Source organism: Adiantum capillus-veneris, chromosome 22 (genome assembly GCF_014529385.1).
Source record: "Adiantum capillus-veneris isolate H3 chromosome 22, ASM1452938v2, whole genome shotgun sequence".
In the NCBI taxonomy this organism is placed as follows: domain Eukaryota; kingdom Viridiplantae; phylum Streptophyta; class Polypodiopsida; order Polypodiales; family Pteridaceae; genus Adiantum; species Adiantum capillus-veneris.
The window spans coordinates 76,514,601-76,541,396 of record NC_140952.1 but is presented as its reverse complement, the minus strand read 5'-3'; the positions used below and the strand labels follow the sequence as shown (position 1 = coordinate 76,541,396).

Below are 26,796 nucleotides of genomic sequence, written 5' to 3'. Positions count from 1 at the left end.
GAGCCACCCCACTCGACACTCCTCGCTTCGGGGCCCAGACGCCGATGGAGACACCTGACGTCCGTACCCCCATCGACACGCCGCTAGAGACCCCTGCCGGGACACCCAGGTTCACACGTCACCGGCCAGAGGGCTTGCCTTACTCCGTCGACATCAGCGGCGGCATCATCATGGATGATGACGGCAAGAAGGTGATCTCGCGCATGCGTGGTCTTTGCTCTCAGCTGTTTAGACACTACATACTAAACAAATGGAGTGAAGTACCAAGTGATTTAAAAAACAAAGTCATCAGCATACTTCATGATGAGTTTCCCGTTCCAACACGGGATCAGCGCTTCAATGAAGACCTGATGAAGATTCGAATGCGCGAATACTGCAAACACAAGCGTTCCGAAGTGCAAAAAGCAATCAAGAATGGGTGGAACAGGCCAGATTGGCTGGCCAAAGAAGATTGGAAGAATGCGAAGAAAGCAGCGCGCGAGAATCCCGACAAGTGGAAGCAACAAAAGGATGCAGCCAGAGCGCGAGTAGAGGCAGGGAGCTCGCACCACTTGGGGAGCGGTGGATGGGCATCATTTGAGGCCGATTTTGTAAGTGTTTTCACATTGCTCTTCATGTTCGATAGTTTAGGGTTTATGAGTTTTTTAGTTCTAACATAATGAAATCTTTGTATGTTTTGACAGTGGTCGATGACAGGACGTGATCCCACACCGTACGAGCGCGAGTACGCAGGTAGGAAGGGCTTAAACCCCCTGATGGACATTCTCAGTTCTCGCGACGGCATGGTTAGTATTAGGGTTTACTCTTTTTTATTTTTTGTATTGTTTTATAAATGTCGTTATATGTTTATACTTACTGAAAGCTGTCTTATTGTCTTTTTCTGCAGAATCCGACAGATACGCCGCTTGGACGCGATGAGACGTCTGACTAGACGACGTCAGTTTAGCCGTAGCTAGATAGCATTAGTTTAGGGTTTCTCATAGCTTATGTATCATGAGACGGATTTTATACGTCTTTTTGAACCATGTATATTATTACATTTGTCACCGCAGTTCCTTTTGCCAATCAATTCTTTATGCCTATGATGTTGTACAATTGTAATTATTACATTTGCCAATCAATTCATTTGCCTATGATGTGTACAATCGTCAATTTTGCAAACAATGCGTCTTGTGGGTTTTCATTTTGGGTCTATTATCTACCCTTGCACTTTTTTTTAAAAGTGAATCAAGTACAATATGGTTGATGGGTGGCAGGGCATTCAATGCCCTTCCACCAAAAAAAAATTCTCTCGGGTGTCGCTATAAGCGTCGCTATTTATGGCTCTGTAGCGTCGCTATGAGCGTCGCTATAGTCTTCTGTGTAAACGTCGCTATATGCGTCGCTATAAGCGTCGCTATATAGCGACGCATATAGCGACGCTCTCGTAGCGACGGTTTTAGCGACGCCGGGGGTTATAAAAACCAAGTGTATTTCCGTCGCTAACAGCGTCACAAGAGCACACAACCTCTTGTAGTGTTTTTTATTTGATTGTTGCGGCTGCGATCTCTTCTGCTTTTGCGTGTGATCTTCTCCGCGTTTGATCCCATTGCCACCGACTCTTAAATATGGGTGTTACTTAGTCCTGAGGCCTATCTTCCTTCGTAAGTCTATTTTTGTACTCGACTCCTCGTTGGTTATGAGAACTTACAAGGGTCTATAATAAAGATGAAATTTAAAGACGTGGCACTATCAAACGTACGACAGGTAGCTAGTCATCGCAGTTATGAGGCTAGTGGCGTCAATGTTAGGCTATCGATGAACCGTGAGCGATAAATTTATATGTGAAGCCATAACCTTGACGAAACAAGTTCGGCCTCGCAAGTTCCATTGTCCAAACCCAGCGTCATGCTCCTTGGTAAAATGTTGGTGGGTTGGGGGCAGAGTAGGCGAACTCCCCTTGAAAGAAGGTGCCCTTCCCAGAGCCCACCGCAGCTACTTTTTTCGGCTCTGCTTTCCCTCTCAACTTTCAAGGTTCTAATAAGTTGTGGCCAACTGGATTTATTTATTTTAGGTGCACTGCTCCACAGTCTTTCAAAAGTTGGAATTGGAATGGTTCTTTCTAAGAGCAGCGTCCCACCAAGTGGTTGTGGGGATGGGTGCACCGCAAGCGCTTTGGGATCAATTTTTGTTGATAATTACAGATACATTACCACCCTTCCATTGGAGCATATTGATATAAGCGATCTAATCCATGATTGTGCCTTGACGAGATAATCGTGGCAAGTTGGAGGCTTCCTTGTCAAGGGATTTGTTAGTTCAAAATCAAATATTTACTTTGAGGAACCAGCTAAGAGTGGAAGAGAACCCTACTCTTCAACATGCGCAATTTTTGTTCACAGAGTGGTGGGCTGGTAACATAGACACCTTCGAAGGAGATGTTACGAGTCTCAAAAAGAAGAATGCCAGGGAAATTATTCCTCGCACAACTTAGTAGTCCCCCAACAGATATTGTAAGGGGACAAGATGTATGATGAGCTATGCAAGCTGGAGGCTTCCTTGTCAGGGGATTTGTCAGTTCAAAATCAAATGTTTACTTTGAGGAACCAACTAAGAGTGGAAGAGGACCCTGCTCTTCAACATGCACAATTGTTCTTCAAAGAGTGGTGGGCTGGTAATGCAGACACCTTCGAAGGAGATGTTTAGGAGTCTCAGAAAGAAGAATGCAAGGAAATTATTCCTCGCACAACTTAGTAGTCCCCCAACAGATATTGTAATGCTTGAAATGTACCTCAGATTACGTAGCAATCCCTCGACAGATACTTTTTTGTTGGTCACGTTGTGGACTAGTATGTCCCTAGTCACTAATCTTCTTGTACTCAGTTCAGTAGCCCACTCCTTGGGTATCTTTATGTAACGTTTTCTGGCTTCCTACTTTAATTCATAATGCTTACTTTACTTGGTTTTTTCTTTTAATAAAAGCGTGACCCTCATGTACCAGAGGAGAAACAAACATGACCTTTGAACCCTGGAGAAGATGCACATCATAACCCTTCAACGTTGGCCGAGAAAACAAGTAGGGACACATTCCCTTTGGTTTATAATTAATAACTAGATGAAGATAGTGTCACCTTTCTGTCATACGTGCGTATGGTTATTCTTTTTTTTTTTATGGACACAACATGCGAGCTCCTACTACATTGATCATAATCTTATGAACCCATGATTGTAAACAATTTATTAATACTCACAAAAAAATTGCCATTCTTACAAGGTTTAGATGACTGGAATGTGTGCTTCGCTTCGGGATTAATTTTTGATGCTATTTACAAATACATTACCACCCTTCCATTGGAGCATATTGAAATAAGCGATGTACTCCATGATTTTGCCTTGAGCTCAACAGTTCCCTATGAGGTAATCGTGGCACGTTAGTTTTCTCCCCATTAAATGTGGAGCTCTCCCGTAGTAAAGAAAACACATGACGAGTTAACATTTAACAATGAAGGTGTCTGTTCATCTGGAGAACGCAAGGGGATCTTTGGACTTATGCACCACAGTAACTTCTCAACAATAAAGTAACAGTAAAGTAGACATCACCAGAGCAACAGTTTGTAATGAACTATGTGACAGGTTGCTCGCGTGGAAGGTAGCCTATACAAAATATGAAATATATTTGGGTGGTTTGGGCAAGAGCTTTGATATGTAATAAAAGTGGGTCACTGGGTGCTAGAGTGCTACTACTTGACAGAGCCATCACCACCGGTGAGCATGCGGTACTTGTCGCGGCGGGTAAAGATGGTGCACTAGAAGCCCAACGTGGCAGCCCACATCTTTTGGATGCAGTTGGCCACCTCCAAGGCAGAGAGAGCGCCTGCGACGTGGGTGAGGTGCAGAGGCAGTTGCTTAAGGAAGGTGACCTCGTAATGGGGACGAGGATTCATGAGGAAGAAGAAGGGGTCGAAGGCCTTGTAGACACGCACCGTGTTGTCATAGAACATAGACATGCGTGGCAAGATGGCCACCGGCACGATCTGGTCCGTAAGCTCTGCGAAGAGCACGCTGAAGCGCAACAGCACGGGCTCGCGGCACATGGTGCCCTCAAGGAAAATCACCAGGTTGCCGCCCTCCAGCAGCCGCTTGATGTGCGTCGCGTCCTTCTCCCTGTTACACGTCAACCTCACCGTGGGAATGGGTGACAACATCTCCGTAAGCCTGCTCACACTGTAAGTCACTGCCGACAGTTGCTTCCCTAGTGCCACCAATAAGAACACTGGATCCAGGTAGGTGCGGTGGCAGCGCACTAGTAGCACACCCTGCCCCTGCAACCCCAGCTTCTCCTCGATGTTGCCCGGTCTCTTGCCCCTAACGCTCGGCTTGATGCCCAACAGCTTGTACATCAGTGGCACGTACGACAGCAACGTGTTCACGCACACCATCACTCGCACGATGGACAACACCTGCCCGATCGGAAAGCACGCAAGCGTCACCAAGGCTACCAAAGGTGTAGGCTGTTGAACTAATCGTCCATCATGAAACACCACTGGCTTGAATAGCTTGTGCATGGGCACCGCTTCCACACTCTTCCTGCGTACCGTATATGCCTTCTGCAACGTCACCTAGCGTCCAGCTAGGAAGATCATTCATTTATGATAACATCCACAAAAAGGAAAAAAATAATCGATAATTTTGTTTATGTGGCCAACATACTAGTGTAGGTGGCTGGCTATAATTACACCCAGTTTATTAGCTAATGATTTGTAAATTGTTTTTTTTAGTCGTCAATCGCATACCGCGGAGGCTTAAAACTCGTACAGTGCCCAAATTTTGACCATAACTTTATTTTCGACCTGAAAAACAAGGTCATCTAAAGTAGACGAGGGCACTGCCCATAGTGGCACAATAAAATAAAACAAAATCTTGCGCAAGATTGAGTAGCTTGGTGACAAGACAGTCTGACAAAGGGGAAGAGTTGCAGAACACGAGAAGTCACCGTTGTTGATCGATATACTTCACACTCCCAAATTCTACTTCGTTGACGTCAAAATTAGTTAATTCCTTGCATGCAAGCCACACAAAAAAAACACCCTCACACGCCAATTTTTCATTGACCAAAGCCCTTATTGTCATGGGGACAAATTTCCTCCCCTTAGACCCTGCTTTAACGGCATTGCCAATAGGGTAAAAGCCCCTACTTAAGGACAATGAGAATATGCACAATGCTGCGAGAGCTATGGAGCATGAAATGGAGCAAGCAAAAGAAGCGATGTGACACCCTCTCTCGGGCGTAATAGGCGCCAAGCCATGCGGTGAAGCACAGAGGTTTTCCGACTCATATTCACAAATTTCGATGCAAAAACGAAGCCCCAAAATAAAAGTCCAACCGTGCCCCTATAAAAGACCACTTGAGCATGGGGTTTGAACTCGCATCCCCTCAAATAGAAACGTGCCAGATCAAGTTGGGTTGTCTATCTACTCAATCCAGACAGTGTGAATTTGGGGGGGCGACATGACTAGATATGGGGACTGTCCCGGTATTGGGACGTTTACCCTAACTAGTATGTGACCCGCGCGTTGCTGCAGCTACATGTGCGTCCGTTGAAGCAACCATTGTTCTCCTTCCCTTCATAGGGAGGGAAAATGTGGGCAAATGCCTATGATTCTCATGTGAGCTTTTATAGCTCTTTAATACACTTGTGCATCAACCACCACTATAATTACTTTCTAGATGACAATGTATCACAACACACAAGGTCTAAGTGCCCTCCACATTCACACCAACCAAGCACAAATCTATCTTTTGGATCAACACTATGTCTACCTTTCCGAGTGTAAGATCGAACAACTAATAAAGTGTAGTTACTCTCCACATTCTTGTGGATTGACTAAGGACAAATCTCCTTCTAGTTGGTCATGCCAAGCTCCAACATACTCCTCCTAATCATGGAAAGTTTGTCCCTCCCCCCCCTTCTCTCTATCTGTGTGTGTGTGTGTGTGTGTGTGTGTGTGTGTGTGTGTGGACTCAAGATTTATCAGGTCAATTTGAGGTCCCTTGGGAATGAGTTAAGTAATGGGCTCCCTTTGCATGATGTCTTGTCTTAACATCCTATATTTCTCTCTAAGGAGGCAAAGAATTTGCGATTAGGCTAGAGACGTCGCCCTCACACAATTGATATGGGACCGTGGTGAGTGGTAGTGGCCCTCTAAATAGAGAGAAATGAAGTGTTGTTACTCTCCACATTCTTGTGGATTTGACCAAGGACAAATCTCCTTCTAGTTGGTCATGCCAAGCTCCAACATACTCCTAATCATGGCAAGTTTGTCCTCCCCCCCCCCTCTCTATCCGTGTGTGTGTGTGTGTGTGTGTGTGTGTGTGTGTGTGTGTGTGTGTGTGTGTGTGTGTGTGTGTGTGTGTGTGTGTGTTGAGTTCAAGAATTATCAGGTCAATTTGAGGTCTCTTGGGAATGAATTAAGTAATGGGCTCCCTTCGCATGATGTCTTGTCTTAACATCCTATGTTTCTCTCTAAGGAGGCAACGAATTTGCGATTAGGCTAGAGACGTCCCCCTCACACAATTGAGATGGGACCCTGCTGAGTGGTAGTGGCCCTCTAAATAGACTAATAAAGAGCTGGTATCCTTCTTTGGATATAGTGTTTGCATTGAACAACGAATTCTTTAGATGCATTAGCATCCCCTCTCACCATCCCTACCAATCAAGGCATTGGTCATGATAGCAACTCTCTCATGCTTCTCTCGTGTAGTTTTGGTCTTGAATTTGGGGCATCAGAGTCAACTAAGTCATCAACTGCTATTTGTTGGCACTTAGGATGCATGTACCAACCATGACCCAACATGCCAACATTACACCACATAGTAGTAGAAGAAACTTTGCCATTGGTATGCACAACTGATTTGGTGAGTAGTGTGTCGTTTACTTCTCAAAGGCATTATTCATGATGGGTGTGTGACCTGGGGGTGATTGCATAGCTATACCAACTTTGTCTCTATATGTGGGTAAATTTCAAAATTTAAAGGCTGGATTTCACTCAATCTAGCGAGCATGTACACTTCCATCTACCAGACTCGTCACATGGATGTTGAGGTCTCTTGCAATTGACCATAAGCATGTTAGTAATATAAGTCACATACTGTTTTTTTATGTACATTTGGGCACCATTGGCACCTTAAAATGTGAGTGCAATGAAAGTAAAAAAGTTCACTCAATCGTTTCTTTTTGCAAGAGTTTTGGGCATCATGCTAAAAGAAAGGGCGTGCTGCAAAATACACACACACACACACATACACACAAACAAACAAACATACACACATGCATGTTCTTCTGTGAGAGAGAAGACTGTATTCAACCATTCACATGGTTGCCCTTACCCATATTTTATACCATAGCAGCCAATTGGCTTAGCTCCCACTCCCTTAAATGTGAGACAGAGCATTGAGGCACTACATGGAGGAGAGTATCTTTTTGTACGCAAATTATATTTCTTAACAATTTGAGAGTGATATCAGCATACCCTACATGAGTGCTCCGCTTTTGATCACATCAAACTTGGTTTACCCACATTTTAGCCCATACCATGGCCTACGTGCCTTTCTCTCCTAGCCACCTCATGTATTCAACTTGTCAGTGGCCACCCTTATATCCATAGTCTTCGAGCATGTTCCATGTTGTACTCGGTCCCAGAGGTCAATCTCACCTTTAAGGATGATCTCTCTCTCTCTCTCTCTCTCTCTCTCTCTCTCTCTCTCTCTCTCTCTCTCTCTCTCTCTCTCTCGTGCGCTCGCTCGCGTGCGTACGCGCGTTAACCTTTGAGGTCACTGTGTCCCCCTCTCCTTGTATAAGTATGTGAGCATGCAAGCCCTTGAGTTCAAGAATCAACATTCATCGGCTAATAGTTTTAGGTCTGTTGTGATCTTCTTCTTCTCCTCTCTCTCTCTCTCTCTCTCTCTCTCTCTCTCTCTCTCTCTCTCTTTTAACTTGCTATGCAACATACGACTTGTTGCTAACAATGTTTGGACTGGATAAGGTTTGCCTAAACTTAATAGCTGAGAGTCGAGATTATTCGGTCTCAAGATTAACGGGTCTCAAACCACGTCAGTAGGAAGAAAAACGTCTCTCTCTATGTGTGTGTTGTGTGTGTGTGTGTGTGTGTGTGTGTGTAGTTTTTAGTATTAAAAAGAAACATGTGAGAGGCGAAGAGCCTGGTCGTGTGTACCAGCGAGCCTACTTTCTGCTCGGTCATGAGCCGGCTCTTTTCTCTCTACCTATCTAATTGTGGTGGTTAAGAGCCTCGAAATGGGCATAGCCTTTCACACTGTTGACTTTTGAGGCCCTCTCAGTTAGCAAAAACCTGCTCAAGATCTGTCTCATCACTCAATCAAATCAAGCATTTATGTTCAAAAAGCCACCAAATTTCTTGACTTGCAAACAAAGATGGAAGACTATTTAGCCATTCCAAAGTGACCAAGCTCTAAATGTAAGCAAAATGACATGGAGGCAGTCCTATAATGGAGGCACGTGCATGGAGGTAGCCCTACAATAAGAGACCGGAATCATCATTTCTAGGGGGAGGCCACATTAGGTATGTAACACCAAGGAGGATCCAAATGAGCAAACTATTGTTAACTCCAAGACCAAGGCCAATACCCTCGACTGGCAATGATCATCCTCCAATGCAATCACGTCAGTGTTTTGAAAAAATCATTTTTTCAAACGTACAAAATTGCTTTCCTTTAATTTTCCAAGAGAAAATTAGGTTTATTTTGCAGGTTTTTACACTATTTTTCTCTATTTTGGGGCGGGATTTCTCCTTTTCCCCTTGCCCTCAGCCGGCATTTTTGAAATTGAAAACAGCATGATATTAAGCTGAGACACATTTTTCCCAAACATTGAATGGAAGACCCGCCTTGCATGACCGTGGCCGTGAGCACTGTTGCGGCAAGCAATGCCACCTGTCCCCTTTGCAAAACCCCTTTTTTCTTCTATGTCAGGAGTTCGAGATGTGAAAACTTGGGAAAGCTAAAAAGCCTAGATGGTCACGTTGGAGCTCTCAACATTGTAGCATCCGTTGACTGGCCGAAAAAAGACGAAGAAAGTGTGGAGACGAATGTGGGACTCTCTCTCTCTCTCTCTCTCTCTCTCTCTCTCGTGGTGTGGAGGGTCGCACAGCTAGGAAAAAATGGAGCTCGTTGGGATCAAGGGTGGCGGACAGGCAATGGTAGAGGAGTAGGTGGCTCAGCAAGCGCTTGTGGAGAGTGGGACATGTATTGGATCCAGAGTCTTGGCATCCCGGCCAGCAGAGAATTGAGGTTGTATAAGGGTGTGGGGCTCGTGGCGGATCAGTTGTTGGCAACCAGGGGTGTTGATAGAGGAGACTATATGAGGCCTATTGCAACAACATTTGAGAAGTTATACATGAAGTAAATGGCGGGTTGTGTTCATGATCAAGTTTAAGGGGGCGAGGGGGGAGGGGAGCATTCTCTGTCAAGCGCCAAGGCCAATCAATGGCACTCTCTCTCTTTCGAACAGAAATAGACATACACACTCCTCAGTAGGACTAAATGGGATTGGCCCTCTCTCTCTCTCTCTCTCTCTCTCTCTCTCACTCACACACACACACACACACACACACACACACACACAGAGCTACAACAAATAATGAAGACGTCTCTCTCTCTCTCTCTCTCACATACACACACACCTACGACACACACGATAGTGCCGTAGAAAATGAAACCTAATCTCTCTCTCTCTCTCTCTCTCTCTCTCACTCACTCACACACACACACACACACACATGCACACATGTACACGTATATGCACATTCGAAGCAGACCAATTTATCGACATATAACACAGCTCGTTGCTCGTTATTTTCCCAAGCTACAAAGTAGAGCCACCCTTTACAAAAAAAAAAGTAATCACCCTTCAAAATTGAAGACCGGAGGGAAAACTCCATGGCCTTGTTAAATAACAAGACTTTAAAAAATATAAAAATATATACAGTACTAGTACTAAGTATTGTGACTTTTGGAAGAAGAAGTCAAAACTTAGTCTTTTCATTTTCTACTATTATTGTACTTGCTACTTACACTTTACTTTCACATTTCAAAAGAAATGATTTATGACTTACCCTTCACTTTTTCATTTCAAACCAAATGTTTCTTAAAGTAAGTTCTTGAAATGAAGGAGAGAGTGACACGCGGATACCCTCTTTTTCTTTAAAAATTTTAAGCTCAATTATCTATAGTATAGATATAGAAGGGTATGATACTTCTTTTTCATGGTTTTTTAGAGAACACAACATTTGTGTCAAGGGGACTAGTTACGACTGTTAGGTGCAGCATTGAAGAGAGCAATTAATGAAGCAAGCGGCGGATGGGTGGCGTATAGCACTACCTTGTAGAGAGTGAGAAAAGGGAGGTCAGAGAGGCGATTGCCCAGGCCGATGTTTGGCTGTGCCTCCCCAAACTCGGCCTTGACCGCAGCGCGCTTGGCCGCACCCAGGAGGACGCCGGGTGACATGAGTAATCCAGTGGCGTGGCCAAAAGAAGTGACGTGAATATCGGTGCCGAACACTGTGTCGGCTCCCAGGTGGTTCTTGCAAAAGAAGTCCACCATGATGCGTGCATTGGCGGTGACAACGCAGCGGCGGCCGGAGCTACAGCTGGAAAATACCCGCCACGACTCCGGTTGGACGTCATCGACGTAGAACTTAGGAAGTACGGCCCGCACAACTACCTCTATGTCCTTCACTTGCAACCCGCCAAACGCCACCACGATCACCACGCGAATGCCCGCCCCTTCCGATACAAAGTGGTACAGCAGCCACGCAATGGCGACACCATCATCAACACTATCGCCCTCAAACGGCTCCCCGCCTCCAACGCCACCAGCATTAAGTAGGGGAACGAGCTTCTTCCCCTCGTCAGCGTTCCATCCAGGTCTGCTACAACGCAATCCTTCTCTCGCCCCTCACACCTGCATTTCTCCATCGCTTCATATTCCATCCGTGCCTTTGATCCCATGCCTTCCGCCACCTCCACCAATGCTGACCGCAGCTCCACTCACTACAGACCGCAATGGCAATCTCAAGTCTAAGAGAGCCTCTCAGCAAAGAGATTACCCCTCCAACACGTGCGAACGTGGCAAACTCAAAGGTCGAAGATGTGTAGGCCCTGTGAAGGCAGCTGCCACAGCCAGAGAGAGAGTGCGCTGCCGACTAGAGTCTAGGGTCTAAGTTTACAAGTTAGTAAAGTTACATTTTCATGTGGATATGAGAACTTAGGTTATGGTCACGCAAAGCTTAGTTTTTCGTAAGCTAGGCCGGCAGAATCTGACGCTGCGCAGCTTTTTGCAATAGGTCACCGGCTTAGTAAGCTTACTATTCCATTTTCAACATAGTTGAAAAACTATGCCGTTAGCTTGCCGGTGTGCCCTTTGTTTCTCTCTCCTCGCTGCGCCTCAACCGCTCTCTCACTACTTGCGCTTCCCCATCACATTCTGAGTTGTCGTACCTGCCATTGCCAGGTCTGTCGAGGCTTACAGATAACTAAGCCTCACGTGACCATGCCCTTAGAAGGGTCTATAAAGAAGATGAAATTTAAAGACGTGGCACTATCAAACGTACGACGGGTAGCTAGTCATCGCAGTTATGAGGCTAGTGGCGTCAATGTTAGGCTATCGGTGAACCGTAAGCGATACATTTATAGGTGAAGCCATAACCTTGACGAAACAACTCCAGCCTCACAAGTTCCATTGCCCAAATCCAGTGTCATGCTCCGTGGTAAAATGTTGGTGGGTTGGGGGCGGAGTAGGCGAACTCCCCTTGAAAGAAGGTGCCCTTTCCAGGGCCCACTGTACCTACGTTTCCCGGATCTCTTTTTCCTCTTAACTTTCAAGGTTCTAATAAGTTGAGGCCAACTGGATTTACTTATTTTAGGTGCACCGCTCCACAGTCTTTCAAAAGTTGGAAATTGGAATGGTTCATTCTAAGAGCCCCGTCCCACCGAGTGGCTGTGGGGGATGGGTGCACCACAAGCGTATGATTTGGGATATGAGAACTTAGAAGGGTCTATAAAGAAGATGAAATTTAAAGACATGGCACTGTCAAACATACGACAGCTAGTTAGTCATCGCAGTTATGAGGCTAGTGGCATCAATGTTAGGCTATCGGTGAACCGTGAGCGATAAATTTATAGGTGAAGCCATAACCTTGACGAAACAAGTCCGGCCTTGCAGGTTCCATTGTCCAAATCCAGCGTCATGCTCCTTGGTAAAATGTTGGTGGGTTGGGGGCGGAGTAGGCGAACTCCCCTTGAAAGAAGGTGCCCTTTCCAGAGCCCACCGCAGCTACTTTTCCTGGCTCTCTTTTTCCTCTCAACTCTCAAGGTTCTAATAAGTTGAGGCCAACTGGATTTATTTATTTTAGGTGCACCGCTCCAAAGTCTTTCAAAAGTTGGAAATTGGAATGGTTCTTTCGAAGAGCCTCGTCCCACCAAGTGGCTGTGGGGGATGGGTGCACCCCAAGCGCTAACTTTTCAAGTCCCATCAGGCAGTTACAGCGCATACGGGAGATTGACACACCCACTCTAGCCCCTCCAAAACCCACTCCAAAACCAATTTTTTATAGGGCTTACAATATTTGAGTGGCTATTGCAAGTCGTCGAGCAGATGGCGTCCTCTGATTTGATGTTTTGTGCGGGTCGACTACACGCTCAGGGGCAATTTACACACCGCCATTGCCAATTGCAGTGCTTGTGGGGGGTATTCTAAAGGTCCAGGTACAAATCCTTCTTTCGGCTCGCGTCATCTGCAATCGCTCTACTCTGCTTTGCATTCAGGTTTGCGCACCTTCTCTGCCTCCCCATTTCTTTAGCATAGCCCATGTACATGCATCGCTTCTACTCATATGTAATGAGGTTTTACCAGAGCCCTGCCTCACTTCATCCCTGTACACATGTGAGAGAGAGAGACCGCCTCTTTCCACTAATGTTTCGTAACTGTGAATGAGTGATGAAAACTCAGAATACAATCATGTTGTGCCATGAAACTGCTTTGACGTGAGTTGATGTCATTAGAAATGCTAGAGAATGCCTGCTCCATATAGCTTTGAGTTGCGGAGGGGCTTTGTAGGAGAATGTATATCCATTCTAGGTTGGAGTTGTGGAGCGCTTGGCTATATACTTCACTGATGCAGGAAGGTGTGTCAGCTTGGGTGAAAGTAATGGCTGATTGCAAAGAGCAGATACATTGCAGTCATGAAAAGCTGGGGAACAGACAAAGAACAGGAGGGGGTTCAGGGGGAGACTGAAGGCCACTGCGTAGGCTGGACAACATATGATTTTGGTTGGCTGTATTTGCTTTGGGATGGCTGCTTTTGGAGAATGAGAATATATGTCTACAGGAGACGTACAACGTAGAAGGGATGATATTGAGCTTGTGGTTGCATCTAATTGTGCCAGTGATGTTTTTGAGGGATGTGGCAATATTGGAATCGTTAGCAAGGTCTAGAATGGTTTGATAAAAAGAGTTTGTCAAGTGCATTGATATGAGTTTGTGGATTGACTGTTATGGACTTGTGGGCTGATTTGTTAGGATCTTATGTTGTGGTTATAGTTCTTTTTTCTGATAGATAGATACCACATTAAGCATATGATGATAGATAATTTCTTTCGTTGCAGGCGTGCCAGGTCGCAAGTATGTCATGTTTTCAATCTTTCCCTCAATTTCGCACACAAAACCAACAAACCTCGCGCGCTTCCGCTGCCTTGACCAATGGAGAGGAGCAGTTCTATCCTCTTCAGTCACAATTTACCATCAACTTGACTGCAATACCATCTCAAGGGACATACCTTCTCGACCTCAATTCTGACGGCATGCATGACGAGGTGGTTTTTGATAGCCAATTGCCATCTGAAGATGCTACCATGCAACGTGATCCCAATCCCATACCCACTCAATAACCCTCGGTAGAGCAAACCACGGGAAAGAGGACAAAGCAAGGTGCAACATCTGATCCTACCTCAGCAACTAAGCAGTCCATCTCACGCTTCCATTGGGACACAAGGAGCACTTCAATGTTGATTGAAGTGAAGAGAGCACATGAGCTGGACAGATTTCATGCTAGAGTTGGAGGTAGGTCGAAAACACTAGAGGAGCAGTGGTGTGAGATAGTAGCTGTGATGGCCGGGTGTGGCGTTCTTGTAGATTGGAAGGTAGCATATGACAAGTGGAAACGACTGGCCTCTATTCATAAGGAGATTTCAGATTGGGAATGAAATACACCGTCCGGCAAGAGAAGCTACTGGCAGATGTCTGCGCGAGAACGCAAGGATGAGGGAAAAATTTTCAACCTAAATTTTGATCGAGATGTGTTCGACCTCATGGAGCACTACTACGGACATGACCCTGTGCTGAATCCACCAACCTTCGTCGTCGCCGACTCTAGCAATAGTATGGAAATGTGTTTTGCAACATCTCTGTCATGCCAAGCTAACTTTGAGGCAAAAGTACTCATGTCTTTTAATGTTTTATTGATATGCGTACTCCAAGAACCCCTGATGCTGGTGATAGTGACTGCGTGGATGAAACCTTTGAGAGGAATCCCACCAATGGTGGGGTCCCGAAGAGAGTACAAAAGCGGTTCCATGTGTACGATGTGGGTTTGAAGGAAGCCACGAAGGATATTGCACAAGCACTCGAAGGTGCAGAGGAAGCCCAAAATGTAAGTCACAAGGACATTATCGACCTTGAGCGTACGAAAGTTGAAATCGGGCTACGTTCGGCGATGAGGCTGGAAGGACTCTCAAATGCCTTGAACAGGATTGTTGATAAGATGTAGCAACGGAAAAATTGTATGGTTGTCTTTTTCGGCTTCAATGTTGTCGACATTATGAACACAACGTTCTTGTTTTTGGGGATTTTGCACATGTATTGTTTTAGTTGAGTATTGTGTTTTTCTTTAAGGTGTCAAAATTCAGTGCTATTGTAGGCAAAACTTATGCATTATCGAGAAGATTTTCAGTTTAATCAAATCTATAATTTCAAGGTTCAGTTTACTCTGGCTTTGAATAAAATCTGTGTCGGTTTGTGTCATTTTCTCGTTGCATAATACTCTTTTTTCGGCCATCTGCGCCTGAGAACTAATTTGTCATAAAAAATCCCTGTTAGCAGGGATTCGAAATTGACGTACATTCTGGTGGAAAATTTGAGGCAATGGCAACAGATTATCCTCAGCGAGAAGTCAGTTAATGCAAGCTTTTATTATGTCAGAGTTGAATGCAAATGGTCTTGTTGCCTGTGCACAACCAACAAGAGTCTGCTTTGAAATTGCGCCATGTAATCGTCGTAGTTAGTGTACGTCAGCTACTGATGCAATGTAACCTTCTCAATCTTTGACTGAGATTTGTATTTATTGTAACCTTCTTCGCCTGTGGGAGGCGAAGCGTAATCAATATGAAGCCTAGTATGAAATATGAAGCCCACAAGCTGCTGGTACAAACTATGATTTTTATGCCTCAGAAGCCGTGCTACACTGTCTACCAATGAATAGACAACACATTTGATGCAATTAATTGTCATGAGAAATCCATGTTGAAGACAGTAACAAGTACTCAATACTAACTTTTTGTGAAACAACTACATAGTACCTTTGTACTTCCACCAATTCGCTCACAAGGGAAACGAAAGAAAGGAATTTTTATTGACTCAATCATAAAGAACAGGTGCACAATGGGAAACAAATAACGGAGCAAAGCTACGAAGAGGTTGGAAGACTATAGTTAAGATGAGCCCTAGAAAGAGACAATCTATTCAGACCATTAATGGAAATTAATGAAGAATTCCAAAAGCTTCTACATCGACCACCACAGGAGGCAATTAGTCTGTTAACCCTTGCCTATCCAAGTACTCACGCATGGTCTCTCAGAACTCTACACCTTCAGGGGTATCTTCAAGGTCACCTCCAACATATGGGGCAAATGGATTGTCAAGCAGTGGGTCATTTACATCGATTTGACACACCTCGATCTCCTGCTCTATCGCTAGATCCATTAGCATGTTGTGCAAGATGAAACATGCTTGTAGAGTTTCAGGCAATGTGAGTAGATTGGGTGATCTAATTGTGCCACGAACAAACTTCCATGTCTCCTTCAAGCGGTTGAAAGCACGCTCGACCACAATCCTTGTCGACGAGTGCAAAAAATTGTACCTGCGATGATGACTAATAGAATCCAACATAGCGCGTGGATATGGAATGAGTAGCCAAGGCAAGAGAATGTACCCTCCATCACCCACAATATATTCCTGAATACTGAGGTCTTTGTGAACAAATGGTTGACCTACCAGTCGTTCTCGGCCTTGGCATAATCTATAGAATCCAAAGTTACGCAAAATTCGCTTATCGTTGCAAGATCCGGGCCAGCCAATGTTCACATCCAAGAACTTCATGTTTGCATCTACAATGCCCTGGATGATCATACTGTAGTTTCCGTATCTGTCATACCAAGCTTCGTTGGTCTCATTCTTTGGGAGATACATATTCACATGTGTAGCATCTATGGCACTACAGCAATTTGGGAGACCACTGACTGCATGAAAACCTTCTTTGATCTCTGCAAGAGTCTCCTTCTGTTTCAGGCCAACGGACTAGCAATGCAGCATTCTTGATCAATGCAGCGACAAACTGATACAAGGATTTTGAGACAGTGGAGCGACCGCACCCAAAACAATTTGCAACATGGTGCTGGCTATTATCTGAAGAGAGTAGCATGATGGCGAGTCTGACTTTCTTCTCTCGAGACCAAATCCGGCCGGGAATATTACGCAGCTGCACTGGAATTGCCTTCTGCTTGATATCTTCTCTAACCAAATCAACGACTCTCATGAAGAAGTTGAAAGGCAAGCAAAACATCTCTCTCCATCGTTCATCGTCAGCACGTGTGTGAAAGAGGAAGTGGTTCCACCAGTCTATGGTCGACCTATGCTTGATGTACCATCCGAGTTCTGGCACTAGTGGGTCTCCTGCAAAGCGAGGTCGTCGCGTGAGATTGTGCCTCCCGCCAACGTAAGAGGGATAACACGCATGACGAGCTCGATGGAGTCGTTGTCGTCGGCCTCCATGGTAGATTGGAGCATTGATTCACAATTTTGCTTGGCTTGCTCTACCGCAATTATGACGCTTGGAATGATCGCAAGCAATGCATTTTGCAGTCCAATGTTCTCCATGGATCTCTCTCTCTCTCTCTCTCTCTCTCTTTGTGTGTGTGTGTGTATGTGTGTGTTTGGAAACACTACAGGAATAGTAGAGATCTGTGTGTGTGTGTGTGTGTGTGTTTGTGTGTGTGGGGGGGAAATGCTGCAGGACTACTGTAGCGCTCTCTCTCTCTCTCTCTCTCTCTCTCTCTCTCTCTCTCTCTTTCTCTCTCTCTCTCTCTCTCTCTCTCTCTCTCTCTCTGTGTGTGTGTGTGTGTGTGTGTGTCTCTCTCTCTCGATAGAGCTCTCTCCTCTCCCCCTCAATATGTAAAGGTCGTTGTAAAAGTCACACCAAACTTTGTTCATTGGAAAATTGGTAAAAGGCTGTAGCCGGTCCTTTCATTGCGCTTTTTGAATAAAAAGTGGCCAGCGTGACGGGTCAACCTACTTACGGGGCATGACAAGCTGTAATCACCCATCCCCCGTAGCCACTTGGTCGGACGGGGCTCTAAGTTTCTCCATCATGACGCAACCAAAATGGCCGGCTATTGTTAAGGCGATTGATTGACATAGGTAAACTGCGTAAGTTGTCTCATTCCTAAACAAAAACATCATGGACATGCATGGGCACAAATGTTCATTATCATGCATGGCTTGCAAAGTGCCCCGGAGTCATCGGCCTTACAACACTATGTTTGTCTGGCTGGGTCAAAGTACCCAAATCCTATAACTAGCCAAAGGTGGGCTGGTCACACCAAGCTAGAGTCGAATAGCTTTGAGCTTGGTCGCATGTGCCTTGCTTCACGCTCCAAAGTCCGCAGCTAATTAATAGAAGGTAAGACAAAGAGATTTCTCTATGAGGAGCAATCTCCCTACTCATAGAGCTCCTCATTTTTCACGTAGTGCAATCGGCTAGCCTTTTTGAAGTCATGATTGCATGTCCCATCAATCAGATCAATGGACAGTCTTGTTGTTGAGTTGGATCGTGTGACTAGGCACTTTGCCACTTTGTGAAAGCCCGAGGGCTATTTGTTATGGATGTTAGCAACTCCTACCTCTACTAGAGAAGTTGCCAAAGATCACTATAAGAGGATAGGGAGTTTGGCATGGCCATTTATCGTGTATTAGAGAGTCCAAACTAGAGTGGCCAAAGAGGAAAGAGGGGAAAGGGAGAGGTTTTTTTGTAAATTAAACATTTATGTGTTTGTTATCGTGATTATTACCAACGTTATTATCGCATCTTTATTCGAAATTATTACCTCTATCCTTATTGTGCAACGGTTTGGAACTAAAAAACCCAAAATTTGGGCAGTTTTTAAAATTTTACAAAAAAAACTTTGTAGAGCATGATATTTTCATTAAAAATGGACAAAGAAAGTGTTGACATTTCACATACATATGATTAAAGCTATATTTAGAAACATCACTCTTTACTAAATTAAGCAAAACGGTATAAATTAAGTGTGAAAAGAAAAATAAGTGTTAAAAATTAAAAAATAAGCGTACAATAATATTGTCTGTACTTCTACACAAAAGACACCCTTCGAGGTAATTGAAGGAAGAACCAAGCTCCCATTGATAGTCAAGACGCTCGGGAACATATTTATTATTGATGAGTATAGCGGATATCTTAAAGAATCTTTTCAAAAATTCAAAGAAGCTATATATATCCATCATGCAACAGAAGCAAAAGGTTGCTACCGATAAGCATAGATGAGTCCACCTTCAAAGAAAATGATTGGGTATTACTCAAGTTTACAAATGTTGAGCTTATATGTGAATCTACTCAATATATGGCTTCTCTATATATGGCACCCAGGTCCCCTCTATATATACATCATCTCATGTGTGTATTCTACACACTTTGGGGTTCTATTTCTGTGCTCTCTCTTTCTCTCTCAACATGGTATTAGAGCAGTACCTTTTTGTTTTCAATTTTTCTCATGATTAAAAACGATTTTGCAGATACAGCCCGCGAAGGCACTGAAATCGATGTGGTTTATAACTTTGCAGAATATAGTTTTTTTCTTTCAAATTTTGCACTGATTTTGAGTTATCGTTGGCGGACTGCGTACATGCTTGAAAAGCAACTTTCGTTTTTTGTTTTTTGATTTTTCTCCTAATTGAGAGCGATTTTGCAGAAACTATTCGCTTGAGCCATCGGAATCGATGTAGTCTACAACTTTGCAGAAGAAAGTTTCTCTAAATTCTGCACCGATTTTGGGTTATCGTTTCGAACTGCGAATATATTTGAAAAGACAAAATTTACTTTTTGCTTTTAATTTTCCTCATAATTGAAAACTTCTCAATTATACTTTTTCTTCATCAATCATATATTTGTTACTGACGTAACTTTGCTGCAGAAGCCAGTTACATATCGTTCTGATTCAGTCGAGCCGTTGATGATTGTCTAAATTCTATCGAGCTACTGCTGGTACATGATCTTTTGTTATATGATATACTCGTTCATTGATTCTCGTATAATTATTCTTCTAGAGATATAGTTTACGTCAATTTCTCATTGATATCATAGTGATTTTGATGGTACCATGATGATGTTTTGTTAGTACTTTCGTCATGGTGATTTTCGTTGATACCATGATGATATTTCATTGATACCATGGTTATTCTCGGTGTTTCCATGATGATATTTCGTTGATACCATGGTTATTCTCGGTGATGCCATGATGATATTTTGTTGATTCCATGGTGATTTTTGTTGATACCATGATGATGTTTCGTTAATACCATGGTTATTCTCGGTGATACCATGATGTTGTTTCGTTGATACCATGGTTATTCTCGGTGATGCCATGATGTTGTTTCGTTGATACAATGATTATTCTTGGTGATATCATGATGTTGTTTCGTTGATACCATGGTTATTCTCGGTGATACCATGATGTTTTTTCGTTGATACCATGGTTATTCTCGATGATATCATGATGTTGTTTCGTTAATACCATGGTTATTTTCGGTGATACCATGATGTTGTTTCGTTGATATAATGATTATTCTATGATGCTTTTTGTTGATACCATGATGATTTATTCATTTTTATTGATACAATGATGATATTTTGTTAATACTTTGATGATACTCATTGATATCACTATGTTGATAAATGTCATTTTATGTAGTATATACATATGTCATTTGCATCACGTATCATGCATCTTGTACTTTTTATGTTCATACTTTATGTCCACATATGTTGTCGTGCGTATATATGTCGTCAAAAGAGTGGCTTCGCGAACCATCTCTTATGGCATTGTGAACGTAATTATTTCACTACTAGCGATGCTAATAATTTTCATGACTATGTTTTTTGAGTCTATGATCTATGTAGGATTGATCAAAGAATTGATTTCATGAAGACAAACTTCGTGACAACAAAAGATTTATGAAGACATGTTTGGTGATGCCATATTGATGACAACATGAAGATATGTTTGGTGATGCGATAGTGATGACAAGCTACATAGCAGATTCACGGTGACACTTCTGATTACGAGCTAATCGATAGCCTTCACACCTCTTTATTGAACCTTTGTATTCATTATTGTATTTGATAGGATAGGAGTAATGTAACTCCTCATAAAACATTCATTGTAAAAGAAGTGATGTAGCTCCTCATAAAATATTCATTGTAAAAGGAGTGATGTAGCTCCTCATGAACTTTTGTATATTAATGATTTTTATAATATAACGGTGGGTGTATATAGAGCTGTGGGTGGTTTTTCCCTTGATCCCCCAAGGGTTTTTTCATCCACAGTTAGGGACCCTTATTTGAGCGGGGGTGTTGAGCTTATATGTGAATCTACTCAATATATGGCTTCTCTATATATGGCACCCAGGTCCCCTCTATATATACATCATCTCATGTGTGTATTCTACACACTTTGAGGTTCTATTTCTATGCTCTCTCTTTCTCTCTCAACAACAAAAGCACGCCCGACGGATCATAAAAAATATAATGCTAAGTTAACAAAAAGATATTATGGCCCATTTATAATGCCTTTCATGTGAGCCTCTTGAAACCTTATAAGGGTGTTAGCAGCGGCTAACGGCTACACCAATTATGTACCAAGTTGTGGATGTGCCATAGTGCACAATATTTACTTTTCATTGTATAGGGCTTGGGCTCATTTAGGAGTTCCAAAGTTGTATGAGTCTAGGCTAGAGAGCTCACTTTATCCCATAGTTGAAGGGTTTGAGGCCCAAAGCTATAAAAGAGCCCTATGCTTAATGAGAGGTCATTCTAGAGTGGTCCTTTTGAGAACTCTCTCCCTAGAGTAGCTCTTGATGGCCTAGCCTTTGAGCTTAATGCCCATGCTTAGAATGCTAGTGCTAATCACATGTAATTAGTGTAATCCTCTCTTAATTAATCTAGTCTTCATTATGTTGTCAATCATGTTTTTCTACTTTCCTTCATTGTTTTGAAGTGTTGATCTTCTCTAATCTAACTCTTACTTATGCTAAGCTACTCCGATTAGTGGAGTCCTTATCTAACTCTCTCGATTAAGCAGAGTGGGCGTACTCGTGATTGAGGGATTAGAGTTGTCCTCTAATGGTGTGCTTGTGTGTGTGTAGTTTTAAGAAGTCTTGAGCTTAATTTGATTATGTGTGACTTGATTTGGATACCATGATTGGCATGGTTGGGGTGGCTGACTTGAATGCGATCTTGTGTGCTTAATCGTCAATGCATGTAATTAGAGTTGTGCTTGAGAGACTCCAAGATTAGTGTGTTTCACTTCGTTGCTTGATGTGTGTAGATGATTGCTTGTATTGATGCTTGATGTGCGATTAGCATTAGTTGATTTGGGATGATTTCTATTTGCATTGGAGGATGCACGCTCTTGAATCCTCTCAATCTTTGCATCGGATGACGCTCTCGCACATTCTTTGTGTGATGCCTCTAAGCCCTATAAGCCCTAGCCAGGTCATGCTCTCTCTCTTTGGATTGATAGATTTGTGGGAGATTGCCTATGCTATGGCGAGCCTCCAACATTGGCACCGCTGCCGGGGACGGGTTGCCTATGCTAGTAAGTTGAGGTTGCAAAAGATAAGAGTAATTTGATTACCGATTTCTTGTAATTAAGTAGGATTTGATTTGTGTGTAGTGTAATTAGGTTTAATTAGAGGTGTATAGAGTCATTTCACCCCAAAAACCCCTAAATTTTGTTTTGATTTTGCTAATTTTTTAGTAACCTTCACTAATTTTGCATCCCATTCATGCTAATTTCGTGCTAATTGTACTAATTCCATGCTAATTTCATGCTAATTGTGCTAACCTAACCACTAATTTTGATTTGGAATGTATGCTAAATCCCCTTAATTGAGGAGGATCATCACCCTTACTTGCTCTAATCTATGCCTAATCATGTGATTGAGTGTTGATTTTGGTCAATTTTTTGATCAATTTTGGACAGAATCGGAGTTGCACACATGTGTTTGCAATGGAGTGTGTAATGAAATTGGCTTATTTAACTTGAGAGTAGCGGAAATTAATGAGAGTACTTTTGAGAAATAACTTTGTGAGCATAACGGGTGAACATAATTGAAGATAGCAACATAATCATAGCAATTAGTTAACTTGGCATGAACAATACTTTTGCAAGAGAGAGAATTTAGAGAACATGACAACAGTTGAGGACGGGATTTATGTGGAGCCGGTCCCCCCTCCAATAGGCATTAGTATTATGATTTCTCCCATTAAGAGAGACTTGTTACAATACAGTCTTTGTGTTCCTTGTGACCTAGGTGATGCAATGAAGATGGAAAGCTTCATGCATCACAAACATAACATAAAATTGAAGAAAGCTTTAACTATCCCAAGCCTTAGTCCCAAGACCTCAAACACCTTCGAAGGTGGAGAGAGCTAGCAGGGAATGAGGGTAGGGAAGAGGAAGAAGAAACATTTCGTAGGAGAAAGAATTAGTTCCTCACTTATCATACTCTTGTTGCTAGCATACATAATAGCATAGTAATGAAGAAGAAGGAGATGGCAAGCTTAAGAATTAAAGCATGGCTCTTGGTTGGATTTGCACTCCATAGCCAAGAGTGTTCGTGTAGGCTCTCAACCTCTACTTGCTTGGAGAAGGAGAGGGAGCTCTTGCACTTTGCATAGCACACAATGAGAGTGTTTGTGAGTGTGTGTGGGTGAGTATACCCCCTAAGCAACCCCCTAGCTAGCTTGGGTCGACCCCCCCTTGTAGCTCATGCTTGAAGCTCATTGGACCCCTCTAGGCCTAGCCAATCATAAGTAGGAGGCATTACAAGCAGTAGGGGTAGCCTTGAGACAAGTGTCCCCCTTTCCCTTTTGAGAGAGAGAGCTAGATAAATGCTAAATCTCCTAAATTACTATTGGACCCCTTGGGTGGCCAACCAATAGGCTTCATGCATCTCATGAAGGTAACATAGGTAGGGGCTGACATGTGTCCTTGCTGCCTCTTCAAGCTTGGGCCTTCCTTGTGTGTGTGAGTGTGTGTTTTCTCTCTAGCCCCTAGGAAAAGGGCTCGCCCCCCCTCTTGTAGGGATCTTTTGACTTTTGGTGCTCAAGCACCTTAGTCATCAAGCATGACTAAGCACTTGGACTAGGGTGTATTCCCACAAGCATCTCATGCAAGCATGTCAAAGCACCTCGAGCACCTTAATCAAGTAGCAAGTCAAGCACCTCAAGCATGTAGAAGATCAAGCACCTCAAGCACCTTAATCAAGCACCTCAAGCATGACAAGCACCTCAAGCACGACAAGCACCTCGAGCTTGGGCCGGGTTCCCGCCTCAAGCTCAGCCCTAGCTTACCTAAGGTCAAAGGACTTTTACACACATTATTGGAGGTCTTCAATGAAGCTAACCCTAAGGTCTTATGCTCCATTAGTTAGCCTTGCTCTTTGATAGACCATCTCTCATTTGGGCCCCTTTACCATTGGCCCCGTGTTGAGATAGATCTATAAGCACATATCTATATCTTAGCACTTGTTCCCGTTTATTCTCCCACATTAAGTGATCAATTTAATATGAGAAAATCATTTGGGTCGGTTAGATATTAGATTTTATGACAAGTGTCTACACGAGGAGCAAGGACTAAGCGAGCAAGTAATCAATTGTAAGTGGATTGACCTACTTCGTTTAATTTTTGATTGATTAAGTTGATCCCATTGAGTTGCTAAATCATTGCTAAAATTAGGTGTGTGTGCCTATGTTAACCCTCACGGCACACGGACACCCTATGATCTATAAACGTTGGATTATTTAGAGTCAGGTACCGGGCTTGCCGGACCAATAGGAACAGGGTAAGGGTGATCGCCGATGACAGGCGCACTCTAACTGGAATATTCAAGGAGTTAGTTGGCTAAGTATGGGCGCCCAAGTGTGAATGGGGTGAGCTCATATAAAATCCACTAAACCTAATTTTTACTCATTCTCTCATTGTGCAATAGAAGCCGCTCTTGCTCCATTTCCACCTTCTCCTTCACCATCTCCTTGTATGTGTGTGTGTACGTGAGAGAGAGAGAGAGAGAGAGAGAGAGAGAGAGAGAGAGAGAGAGAGAGAGAGAGAGAGAGAGTGAGAGTGTGTGTGTGATCGAGCGTTGCGGCGGCACAACGGTGGCGAGGCGGTTGAGCGCGGCGTAGCGGCGTCTCCCTCTTCTTCGCGGCGCGGGAATCCTTCATTCGCAACTACGTAGGAAGGTGAGTGACACACCATTCTTCCTTGTGAGCTTGTCTGTTGTATGAGTGTGTGCTAGGAGCCTTTGTGGCTCGCACACAGTGCGTAGCAAGTCCCTAGCCTTCACATTTTTGGCGCCGCTGTCGGGGAGCTGCTGCGCGTGAAGCTCCGATGGCGACATGTAAATTGTATTGAAGCTATTTTTTATGTAGGAAAGGCGAGGCTTAAGTTTGATTATTGTTGTTATGCAAAAGCAGTGGAGAAAGACACAATGTTGTTGACTGCATTCAAGTTTTCTGTGTTCTGTTAAGCTCTGTTTTGCTAGTTCTATTAAGCTCAGATTTCAGCTGACACAGTTAGCATTTCTTGCGTTTCTGCGTTTTCTGCATTTTCTGGTTTGCACTGCACAGTTCTGTCAAGTTTCAATTTTCTGCATTTTCTGGTTTGTGCACAGTTAGGCGCACAGTTAGTTAATTAAGTAGGTTAGTAATTAGGTGAACCACTGATTAGCAGGTCAGTAGGTAGGTGAGACAATAAATAGTAAGGTGAGGTCAACGCGCACCAAAACGCGTACCAAATAATATCCAAAATAATAATAATAATAATAAAATTCAAAAAGTAAAAACGTGAGAGAGGGGGAGGTTATAAAACGGACGGGTTGGTTTGTATAAAAGTGAGATCGGGATCGGGATCATTTGACCCAATCCCAATCCCAATCCCAATCCCAAGCCCAAGCCCAAGCCCAGGCCCAGGCTCTGTCTCTGTCGTATGATATAGGGTAGTCTGACTCCTATATATATAGGCTAGACTCACAAGGAGGGAGTGAGGAATGTGGGATAAGTCCTACACTCTCCTCTCCTTCATTGCACACTAGGACTTGCTATTTGGAGCCTAGTTCCCCAGCTAGGAAAAGACTGTTTCGGGCTTTTCTGGAGCAAAATAGAACCAAACGGTGGGCTGTAAAGCACAGCGCCTCCCTCCTAGCGATACGCTCGTTTCGAGCTATCACACGGCCCATTCCACGACACGCTCTAAAAAATCTAGCAAAAAAACAAACAAAAAACATGCAAAAAACTAGTCACAAGGCCTCCTAGAGCAGCTTTTTGACACCTTAGGGTATCAAAAGCACATGCACTTACACTCTGGGCGGGTGCTAGAACACGAGCATATTGAGGGTGCCTTTATTCATACGGACACCCATTACCCATCCACGATAGGCTCTAGACCCTCGGCGGGGACACAAGGTAGCACCACCCAAGACCCTAAAATAGCCGCTAGTGATTCCTCCTACGACTCAGAAATCATGGAAGCATACCCTACCCAAAACACTGAGAGAGAAGGCCATGCACCTCCCGAAGCTCCACAGCCTAGTACTAGTATGTTTAGCCGTTTCATGGAAACATTAGGTAGAGCTACTCGCTCGGAACCTGAATCAAATGAAGCACACGAAGGGGGTGGGGAAGTGGACTCTCCTTTCACATCGCACGTGGACCCCACACCCCCCAAAGAGTGTCCATGTGGATATCCTGCCAACTTCTTACCAAGAAGGCCCTGTTGAGCTGCCTCCTTCAGAAGTTCCCTCTAGAGTACCGTTGGTGACAAGTAAAACCACGGGGAGCAACATTGCTTCTACCTCACAAGAAACCGTTAACACGTCAACTCTAGAAGGATTGTTCATTAATGATCATTGGACATACGACCTCCACACTGAGGTGTTGACGGATCTACACTCTGGCCACGCCTACCATGTAGGATGGATAGAGATTGTACGATCCACCTCTAGTGCCACGAGCATCGAGGATCAACAGAAAATGATCTGTAATGTTATCCATGGCATTATTCAATCAGAAAGGCAAAACCGAGGGGTAAATATACTCTCAACTGGCCCCATGAGATTTCTGGATACGAGCAAGGCTCAACAGCCTACTCTATCACAA

The 26,796-nt window shown here is 43.7% G+C and overlaps 1 long non-coding RNA gene and 1 pseudogene across 1 annotated transcript; one reads left to right on the top strand and one right to left on the bottom strand.

The window, feature by feature from the left end:
- Window positions 1-463: 463 nt before the first annotated feature.
- On the top strand, window positions 464-1,077 carry LOC147429618 (uncharacterized). The gene is made up of 3 exons (XR_015185848.1): window positions 464-590; window positions 684-785; window positions 887-1,077. It is a non-coding gene; the product is annotated as an uncharacterized LOC147429618 (long non-coding RNA).
- Window positions 1,078-3,719: 2,642 nt separating this feature from the next.
- On the bottom strand, window positions 3,720-11,023 carry LOC147429617 (glycerol-3-phosphate acyltransferase RAM2-like; annotated as a pseudogene).
- Between the last annotated feature and the right edge of the window lie 15,773 nt (window positions 11,024-26,796).